The sequence below is a fragment of the Pteropus alecto genome, unplaced genomic scaffold (genome assembly GCF_000325575.1).
Source record: "Pteropus alecto unplaced genomic scaffold, ASM32557v1 scaffold120, whole genome shotgun sequence".
NCBI classification, from domain to species: Eukaryota; Metazoa; Chordata; class Mammalia; order Chiroptera; family Pteropodidae; genus Pteropus; species Pteropus alecto.
The window spans coordinates 1,274,978-1,286,122 of NW_006430061.1; the positions used below are offsets into that span (position 1 = coordinate 1,274,978).

The 11,145-nt window shown below is 31.9% G+C and overlaps 1 protein-coding gene across 3 annotated transcripts in view; it reads left to right on the forward strand.

Annotated features, from left to right (window-relative positions):
• Positions 1–311: 311 nt before the first annotated feature.
• SOX6 (SRY-box 6) overlaps positions 312–11,145 on the forward strand; it is a 394,559-nt gene continuing 383,725 nt past the window's right edge. For all 3 annotated transcript variants that reach the window (XM_025046393.1, XM_025046391.1, XM_025046392.1), the window contains exon 1: positions 312–369. The gene's annotated coding sequence lies outside the window, so the exon portion shown is untranslated. The remainder of the gene's footprint in view (positions 370–11,145) is intronic.

Consider the following 11,145-nt stretch of genomic DNA (forward strand, 5'->3'; position numbering starts at 1 on the left):
TTCATGTATCTTGTGTTTATGACCTGAGTGCTTTTGTAATCTCTAGCATAAAGATTTACATCTTGTAGTGTAAAAAAGTAAGGCTGATTGTTCTTTTGTGCCTAATCTAAACTGTCCCTCATTTGTATTTTCCATTTGTTATCTGCATCATTGAATTTCATCTTCTTTTCCCTACTTCGTAAGTTGATTAGAATGAGTTGAGCAGACTGCTGTAATGCTAAGGGTTAACCAGAAGAGAATTACAAATGAACTATCTAGAAGGTTGATTATTAATCCAGCTAGAGAAGAAATATCCTTTTACTTAGCAAGAATGAGTATCCCACGAGCTGATAATATTGTTCGGGCAGTGAGGTGGAATGGCAGAGCTTGGTAAGTAAAACAAAACTTGGAATTAATCTTTTATATCCATTTTTAAAAATGTGTAGAATTTTGATCTATTGAAATAGTTAACTTTAATATTAATTTACAGGCTGCCGGAACAAATTTTAAAAGTTCCAAATGTGTTTGTTAATGAGATCCCTACACAGACTATCGGTAAAAGTTAACTGTAAAGTATTTACATAAGTAGATAAATATATTTAATTTTGAATATTTATAAAAATACATGATTAGATTTGTGATTAAGAACAAGGAAGTGAGTATGGAGGAATGATTACTAAAACAATCTAAGTCTAAACCTCAAACTAAAGAATATTGAATGACAAACTGTTGTTTTTTCACACGAGCAAGTTCTGGGTTCTTAGGTATGAAAATATAATTTAAAATATAATATTCATGTAAAGAGTCAGTGAGATATTTTTTAGACTTCTAGATAACGAAAACTGTCATAAGTTCTTTTATTTTCTGTGTCCTAGTAGTCATTTCATCTTGATGTTTAATTTAAGGACCTTTCTAAAGACAGCTTTTATTGTATTTGTGAATTGGAAGGAAGGAGAAATGAGAGGATCTGTGCTATTTGTACAAAGAAAATTAAGTGAAAGATGATTTTAATAATGTTCTTGCATCAAAGACTGCTTCTTCTGTTGTAGAAAAAAAATTTGATGTCAGTATTCAATTCCATAAGATTGAAGTTTTACATGAATTACTTGATATTGTAAAAATGAGCCTTTTAAACACAATATGGACCATAGTGAATATAATTGTAGCTTTATGCAGTCATAAATCATTTCAATATAGCATTGTACTTAGGAGAAGATAGTAAACTTATTAAACTCACCTTAAATTGTAACCATGTACCATCAAATACAGGATTTTAACCTTTTCTTTAAAGATATTTCTTTAGTGGCAATAAAAAGGCCTCAAAATAACATTTTGTTATATAATGCTTACATGAGCACAGAAAAATGTTTAAAAAAACCCATAAATTTAATATTGGAAATATATGTTATGCATGTGTATGTGTTTGTGTGTTCATCAATATATATAGTATATATGTATTCAAAATACCAGAGCACCATTTAGCCATATATACTCAGCTTTTTTTTTTCAGTTCTAGTGTTCTGGCTCATATTTAGGACTGGGAATACAGAGTATAATAAATGAAATAATAAAAAGCAATAGTTAAAATTTATTGAGCTCTTGTGTGCTAAATGGTATGTAAAATGCTCTATCTCATTTAATCTTCATATTAACTATGTGGTTTTTGGAAAGACACAGGATTATAGTATATGCTGAAAGAAAAGATAAGCTAATTAAGGAGCTTCTAACATCTAATGTGAAATGTCTAGAAAATAAATGTCCAGGAAACAAAGAGTGTAAGATGGGAGATCCCTAAATTCTGTGTACTTGTTTCTCAAAATTGAGAATATTTAGTATGAGCCTAGGAAAAAAGAGAAGAAATGAACCTGCAAAGTCTTAGCATTTGTTAATTCTTTTAAAAAAAATTTATTATGAAAGTTTTAGTCATACAAAAATGTATAATGAATAGATTAAAATACCTATGTACCTGTAAGAGATAAAACATTACCAATGCAGTTGAAGCCTTTTGTGTACTCTTAATCAATTTTATATCTCCCTCTTTGAATCAGATGTAACCATTCTTTTTAATTTGGTGTCTATCATTTCTATGCTTTTCTTTATACTTGAACTTAATTCCATATTCATTATGTAGGAGGAAAAACTCCACTTACCATTCTTTGAGATCCAAGAAAGACCTTTTCTTTGCTTCCTATTATACTTTAATTAAAACAAAAAGTCTTTAACATAATCTGCAAAGCCCAGGCTCTGCATAATCTGGCTCCTGCATTGCCAGCCTCAGCTCTTATCTTTTTCCCAGTGGTACTTTCTGATTCAACTGTTATACTGGTCTACACACTCCAAGTTTTTCCTCCCCACTCTAAGGTCTTCACGTAAATCTATCTTCTTAACTGGAATACACTTCTCATTCTTCTTCATAATGATTCCTGCTTATCCTTCAGGTCTCTGTTTAAATGTTTCTTGAGAGGCCTTCTCTGATCCTTCCAATTCACATCTTGTGTGCCTGCAAAGATCATGCTTCCCACACTTTAATTTATTTCATAGCAGATATTGCAATGTAAAATTATGTGTTTATTTGTGTGATTTTTATTTAATGTCTGTCCTTTACTCTGGACTGGCCTGTTTTGTTCTCACATGTTTTCCCTAGCATTTAGCACACATGGTCTTGTATGGTATAGGCATTCAATAAATATTTGTTGTTGTTATCAGGGAGTGGAATGTAGTGAATGAGAAGGAAAGGAATAAAAGGATATTGAGAGAAAGAAAGAAAGGAAAATTACATGAAAAAGGAGCCTGTGGGTTAGTTTGTATATACTATTTATATAAAATTATGCAACTTGACGCTAGCAAAGATTGGGGTGAGGGAAATGGTAGGGACTTTTTTGCAGTGCAGTCTTTCACTTTTGTGTTCTCATTTTGGGGAATCTGCATTCCTGAATGTTAAGAACTGAGCTTTCAAATTATAAACTTGTAGAGTAGCCCCGGTGTCTACAATCTGAATGTGGAAACACTATAATGGGCTCTAAAAATCTGGAAAAAATTAGGGCACATAATTGAGAAAATAGATCTGGTACTTTTGCATAGGAAACCCATGAGTCCACTTGTAAGAGTTTCAAGGTGCGTAACTATAACTAAAATATTCATAGCGGTGACAGTTGCTATAATATTGTATTGCTAGGCAGTGTGTTTTTTTTCCAGGAGAATATAGAAAAGGTTATAAAAAAGGAAAAAGAAAATGAAGTCAGTCTGAGAGGAGGGCTGGGTTTTCAAAATGTCAGAATACACTTATGTTGTACTCTATGTAAATCATTGCAGAGGTTTATAATTAAAGGCCCAGGCTACAGATTATGCGGCAAAAAATTTTTTTTGGTTGGTGGTGTGGGAAAAGGAAATAAAAAGGGGAATTTAATTAAAATGTCTTAGTGTTAAAAGGAGGGATTTGTGGAGTGTCTCATTTGTGGTCATAGAAGGTACTATTATTATTAATAATATTGTTCCTTATATTTTTTATTACACTTTGTACTTTCAAATGAACTTTCTCATGTACCATCTTATGTAGTTCTTATAGTAACACCATGAGATAGTTAAAACAGAGATCTTATTACCTTTGTTTCATAACTAGGAAAACTGGGACAGATATCAGACGGGAGTTAGGACTAAACTTAAGAAAAAATTCCTAGGTATAGCTTTTTTAGGCAAGACTAATATTCACTCCGCCTCTGCCCCTCCAAAAAGGTTTAGATTAGAGATATAATTAGGTTCTTCTAAGGACCAGAGAAGAATTAGGTGGATGTCCTCTATAGGTTTTTCCAGACTTAAACATTTATTTTCTAACTTCCTAAAGATGTAAAGTAGTTAACAGTCTCTAACAAATAGAACTAAGATAGCTAAATGCGCACAATTAACAGACACATTGCTAAGCCTAGCCTAAGTTAAGGCTTATCAGATCAAGTTTAATGGGCCCAGTCTTTGCCTGATATTTTAGGGGTCCAAAAATAGGTATGAATTTATAAGAATGAAATACTGTAGCTTAAATAAAACTAAAATGAAACAGAGAGTACAAGCCTCTTGGGTGGAAACTCAAGTTACCTGAACTGAGGATGGACACGTCTTGGTGCCCATTTAAAAAAACATATATAAAGAAAAAGTGGAAGGCAATGTGTATACACATGTACAGGCATGTGGAGGGATGTTTCTTTGAAGACAAATGCCAAGAGGTATTTGTAATGTTTAGCCAAGAGGGTTGTTTGCTGCATTAAGGTAAAAACCAAATCTTGTCTTTTTCAACTGAACCAATAGCCTGGTTGCAGAGAAATTTAATTTTTACTCTTTCTAGGCCAGTTGACAGAAGCTTCCCTTAGGTTAAAAGAACCAGGCATGTTTATTCTGAAGAAAAGAAGTCTTAAGAGAATCTGATAGCTGTCCTGAGATGGCTAACGTGCTGCTATCGGGAAAGAGCATATACTATGGTGGGCCAAACTCTAGTTAGCAGGTGAAAGTCACAGGGAGTCAGTCACAGGAATAGCAGAAGAAAAACTTTGTAACAGTTACAGTTGTCTAAAAATGAACGAACTTCCTTGTTGAGGTACTGAAGGCCTTGTTACTGGAAGTAATTGGGAAGAGAGGTTAAAATGTTGAGTTATACCAAGTTATTTCAATATTTATTAATGTTTATATTATTATTGATGTCGTCTATGTATCACTTGGTTAAGACGAGAAGATGTGTCAATATAAATGACAAAGATATATTTCTCTATTATGTGATGCCAAGAATGAACTTCATAAAGACCAGGTTTACTCTCTGGGTTGCTCGGCCATACCTACTCTAATATGTTAATGTAAAAAAAACCACATATCTTTATCTGTTGGCAGCCATTTGATACCTGGAATTACCCCCAAATAAGAACTTTAGACCTCACCAGCTATTTCCAAACCTCAGAAGAACTAGGATAAGAGAATGGAATTGAATTAAAAAGTAGAAAAAGAGAAAATGGTTTGTTTCTCCATTGGGTCCAGATCTAAACAAATAAGAATTTAATCTGGGTTAGATAGAACAGATTTAAAATTAACACTAAATTTATTTACTTACCTTCAAAAGACTCCTGAGTTTCTGGTACATTAACAAGATAAAGGGTCACATTTTTAAGCACCTTAGAGATTTTCTGTTATTTTGGTTTCTCCTCATTGAGTTAAATATTTTCATTGAAAAAATTAAAAATATTTTTAAATTATACAAGTAATACATAAATACATTTTTATTGTAGAATAGTGCCTGGTATATAGTAGGCAATCATTAAATATTTTTTGAATAAATAATTATTGAAAAATAAGTGAGGAATTTTCCTTAATTTCTCTCTCCACCCTAACTTCTATTTTGCTTTACAAACTTATTTACTATATCAATATTTTTGTATGCTTTCAGACCTCTTTTTATGATATCACATACAAATATACACAATTATATAGAAATATACAGTTTTATTTTGTGAGGGTAATATTCCCCCTTTTTATACATATTGCTTTATACTTTACATATCTTTTCATTAAAAATTATAACTTAGACTTCTTTGTAATTTACATAGCTTTATTTTCTTCTGTGTAGTACTTTATGTACGTACCATTGTTATATTGATAGACATCTGAGTTAGTTCCAGTTTAAATATTCAGTTGAAATTTTAGGTATTTAAAACTTGGGGGGCGGCAAAACTTGGCTATGTTCTTTTAAAATATATAAAATGGTCACAGAGCATGTTTACATGGCAGGGTTATAAGAACTAAGGACATTGTAGGCAGAAGAATAGAATCTGTAAAGGCATGGAGGAATGAAAAAGAATAGTATCATTTAATTCTTCATTACGGCAATACAAGAAGTCTTTGTATCAGTGAATAATAGGTAGTGAAAAAAGGCTGCTTTAAATTAATCTATTTAAAATTGAGTGGGGATAACAGCTAAAAACTCTGGACAAATCATTAGAAACAACTATGTGAAGATACTGAAGGGCAACAAAAGCAGGCTAAATCTAGAAAGGAGATGATGTTTGCAAGAAGGTGAAGAGGAGTACTGGTTAAGTTGGTCATTTTCAAGGTTTCCAGTATGAGGGTAGGCCCCAGTCTGTGCCAGACTTGGAGAGCTAATAAAACTCCAGTAGAAAAATCAGTAGTCTTTCTGGCTTGAAGAACCAGAACAGACTTTGGGGCAACCACAGCTACTGGGAAGTGAGAAGATAATCCTGGAAAGGAAAGAGTAAGAGAAAGGGAGTCTTAAATTTTGTATATAAACTTTGACCCAATTTCTGACTGATCCCCAAACCATGCGTGCACAGGATGGGCTTTATGCAGCCTAGGCAAGGCTAAAAGAAATAAACAAATATTTGAACTGCTGCCTACTGCAGGTGAGACAGAACATGTAGTTGGGGTCTAAGCAAGTAAGCTTTTTGCTAAAACAAACAAAAAGTGACACTCTTTAGAGCACTGTAAATGAATTCAGAGTTTCCACAACATGATGGTAATGATGTCTAAGATATAATCCCAAATTACTCAACATATGGAGAACCAAGAAAATGTGAAAAAAAATAGAGCATTTCAGCAGAGAGATTGAAATTACAAAAAGAACCAAATAGGAACTTAAAGATGAAAAATGTAATATCTGAAATAAGGAAATAACCTGATGGGCCAATCAGTAGAATAATAATGACAAAGAAAGAGTCAATGAAATTGAAAATAGATAAATAGAAATGATCCAATTTAAAGAACACAGAAAACAATTGCAAAAAAAATGAATATGGAATGAAGGATAATATTAAATGGTCTAACATATATACATCCCAGAAAAAAAAGGAGAGTAATATTTGGGCTAAAGAAAAGAAAACGCTTGAAGAAATAATGGCCTCAAATTTCTCAAATTTGATGAAAGTTAAATTTACAGATTCAATAATTTCAGTGAAGCCCAAACAGGATAAATGCAAAGAAAAACATGCATAGGCACATTATAATAAACTGCTGAAAACCAGAACAATTTATAGGTAAAGTTGTTTTTTTTTTCGGTAAAGACCAAGAAAAAAGAGAACACAACTTACCAATATCAGGAATGAAAGAGGAATTATCATTTTAGAATTTACAGAGATTAAAAAGACAATAAAGGAATATTACGAATACTTTTATGCCAAAAAATACAACTTACACGAAGTGGATAAATTTTTTGAAAAATACAACTTAAAATTGACACAAGATGAAACAGAAAACTCGAATAAGACTTTACCTTTAAAGTGAATTGCATTTTTAGATTAAAAAAATAACTTTCTATAAAGATAACTATGGGTCCAAATAGATTCACTAGTGAAGTCTATCAAACATTTCAGAAATAACACCAATCTTACATTAACTCTTTCAAAAAATGGAAGAAGGAGGAATAATTTCTACCTTATGAGGCTAGCATAATAGCCCAAATACGAAACCTGATAAAACATTACAATAAAAGAAAAATTTAGAGCAATGTCCCTCATGGTCACAGATGCAAATATCTTTAACAAAAAATCAGCAAATTAAATCTAGCAATATAAAAAAGAATAATGTATTATGATTAAGTAAGGTTTAGCCCAGGATTGCAAGTTTGATTTAACATTTGAAAATCTAACCCTATTAACAGAATAAATGAGAAATATCATATGTTCATTTTAATAGAATAGAAAAAAGTATTTGATAACACCCATTCGTAGTTAGAAACTCCCAGCATACTAGGAATAGAAAATAACTTTCTTAATCTGAAAAAGGCATCTGTGAAAAACCTACAACTAACATCATGTTTAAATAGCAAAATATTGAATGCTTTCTTTGTGCATTAGAAAAAACTGACACAAGATGAAATAGAAAACTAATGTCCATGCTTATACATCCTATTTGACATTGTATTGGAGGTCCTAACCATTGTAATGAGTCAAGGAAAGGAAACAGTAAGTCAAATGAAAGAAAAAAGTAGAACTACCTCTGCCTGTACCTTTGGCAAGGTCATGTGACATAAGGTCTTTTATATTTTAATATACTAAGTGGATGGGGATCAAAATTTCATAATAAACAATGGGGAAAATAATTTTATTTTGACTCAGTCTTAAAAATTAAAACCAAAATTAATAAAAATAAATTTATATAATTGGCAACATTTCATGTGTAATTCTAACTATACATTATTTCTTAGAAGAATTAACTGCATGATTTTGAATAATTTTTCAGGTCAAATGTTGCGATAGCACAATCACTTCGATTGTAGTACCATCGTAACAAGTGTCATTTTTTGCAAAAAATACTCCTAAAAACCTTGCTTAATCTTTTTATATTCAAATCATTCTCTTTTGAATAATCTACCATATCAACTATCATTCCTGCCAATTTGGGGTTCTGTTGTTTCTATCCAGTCTAACTGAAAATTCTTGATTTGTCAATGACTTGAGCTGTTTTTCAACACTGTATTTCTCATGAATTCTTCTTTTTCAAAATTTGCAATTTCACTTTGCATTCACTTTACATTTTTATTTTAAAAATTATTTCAATATTTCACAATGCAATATACATTAATCAACTAGTCTGATTCTCAACCTGACTGAAAAAATTATTGGGCAAATTTTTAAAGTATTCCTCTTCTTAGGCTCTACTTTAACCAATTAAATCAATCTTTGGGAATGAGACCCAGGCATCAATATTTTTTCAAGGCTCCATGTGACTTCAGTGTGCAGACAAATTTGAAACCACTTAGCAGTGATTATCAAAGATACAAAGAAATTAACCCTAATGGATGAGATAAATGTTAAGTTTTGTGAGAGATGTTTGAGTGAAGACTAATTTGATAAATGTTAAGATCATTAGAATATTTTTATATTTTGATGCCTTTCACTTTCTATGTAATTTCGGTGACTCGCATAATGAATATTTGGATAATGAGAAAAATACATCCATTGAATGCCAAGTATGTATGGGCTAGGAATACAGTGGTGAACTAAAGTGTATGTTGTCCCTTTCTCTAAGAGTTTACATTATAAGATAATGAATGCTGTGAAGGGAAAGGGAGACCTAACCTGGGCTTGGGGTCGAGGATGGTGACTCTACATTAGTGATATACAAGATGAGTAAGAGATTATTTGGTGAAGAGAAGACATAAAAGGTAACAGAATTTTTTAAGACCACAAATTGAGAAGAAGTGTATAAGCTCTAGAAACAGAAATCAGGCAAAGATGACTAAGAACAATCGACAGAGAATAGTAAAAATAGATCAAGCCTTAAGATGCTAAATGTGTGTGGGTGTCAGAAAATAAGAGTAAAAAGATGATTTGCAAGAAATTTGTAGGTCTTGTATCTGTACCAACAAATTTAGAGTTTATTCTGTAGGTTATAAGGAAATAAAGGTTTTTAAGTAGGAGATTAACATGATCAGATTTTATGTTTTAGGACCACAACTCAGGTAGTAGGGAAAAGAAAGATTTCCCAGTGTGGTGTCCTCAACTTAGAAACAGAAAAGTAAACTTTTCTTCATTTTACTTTTCCTGCATTGCAATAAAATTATTCAAGTAGAATGGATTTCATCTCATTCTAACTCTCAAAGCCAGTCCTCAAAGCCTAATGCAAAACCACATGTATGAGAACAACAACAACAACAAAAAATCTTAACTAGCATTCCTCAAGAGCCATATGTATACCAATAAAAGAAGACTGTTATGAATTTTTTGAGTTTGCCAAAACAGCTTTGAAATGAGGATAAGGAGCCTGAGAGCCATACTCAAGGGACTGACCCCAGAGAACAATATGGTCTAGAAACGATAGATATCTGAAGATACTAAAGTGGCCCAAAGCAATTAATTTGACAGCAACAAACATGGAACCATCCTTTTATTTTGACTATTATCTAGTAGGATGGGAAGTGGGAGAGGAAAAAAAAAAAAGAAAATTTTAATTAAATAATGTTTTACATATTTTTCTCCTTTGGATTCAATTCAGTCACAAATGATATAGCAGTTGTCTGAAATTTCCACAGCATTAATTAATTCAGAAGAGCAGAAAATGAGTTAGAACCAAAAACTTATTTATTATGCCCTCTATCCTTTAAGCACCATGAAAAACTCAGTGTCTCTTGTGGTCACAAGAGTTTGCATTTCTAAGACTTGAATGTATCCAATTTAAAAATGGATTAAAATATGCTGATAAACATAATAATAAAGGAAAGATATTTGTTTTATTTTTTTTCACTTTTCTGTTTACTGAAAGTAAACAGTGATGGAAATATTTAATATTATATTATTTGTATATTTAAGTGATAGAAATAAGGCATGAACATAATGATACTACTGAGGGTAAAGCACACCTAAAGAGAATTTGTGTTTGTTTTCCAAAGAAAATGCACTTCAGAAAACAATTTGCAGGTGTGATTTAGACTTACCGTCCTTTTATTATAAAATATAGATGTTTCTGGCATTAATGGTGTCCATTGCCTTTAGCCCACTGACAATCAGAGTCCAAGAAAAGGAATGAAGTAATCACAGCTGAATCTAAAGTGCCAATTAGATCGGGAGATATCAGGTTTTAGGGGGAATTATGGAAAGGGTGAAATGAATATTAATGGGGGACGGGGAAACACATCGTCTAAATTCTAGTCTTGATTATGCTGTAGATCAGCTGTGCGACTGTGTTTTATTTAGTCCATCTCAAATCTGTACTAGCACTGTACTATTACTACCACTGATAATACCAATATTTAAAGTAATTGAGAGTTTCCAAGGTCTCAGTACTTTGTGCCTGTTTATTCTTCTACTTTGGTTATGAAGAAACAGGAAAATGTTTTATATTTCTGAGAAGTACTTTTTCTAAATGAAAGCGTCCTCTAGGATCTACTATATAGCTCTCTGGCATGTTCTCTAGTGCGTGTGTGTAGTATTCAGTGGGACAGTTTCACAGAGAGATACATGTTATAGATCAGAAAGAAAAAGATTGTCATAGGTTCATTTCTGATATATTAATTTGCCTTTTGTGCTGCCACCTTTTTCAGTGGTTTAGTCAGTGATTACTCAGTAATATATAAATTTGCCTAAAGCATTCTAATTTCTATTTGAGAAAGTAAAAAAGTACATTTCACTCATGACTGTGCTTCTTGAATTTTCTCCATTTTATCAGTTTATTTTGCTCTTTCCC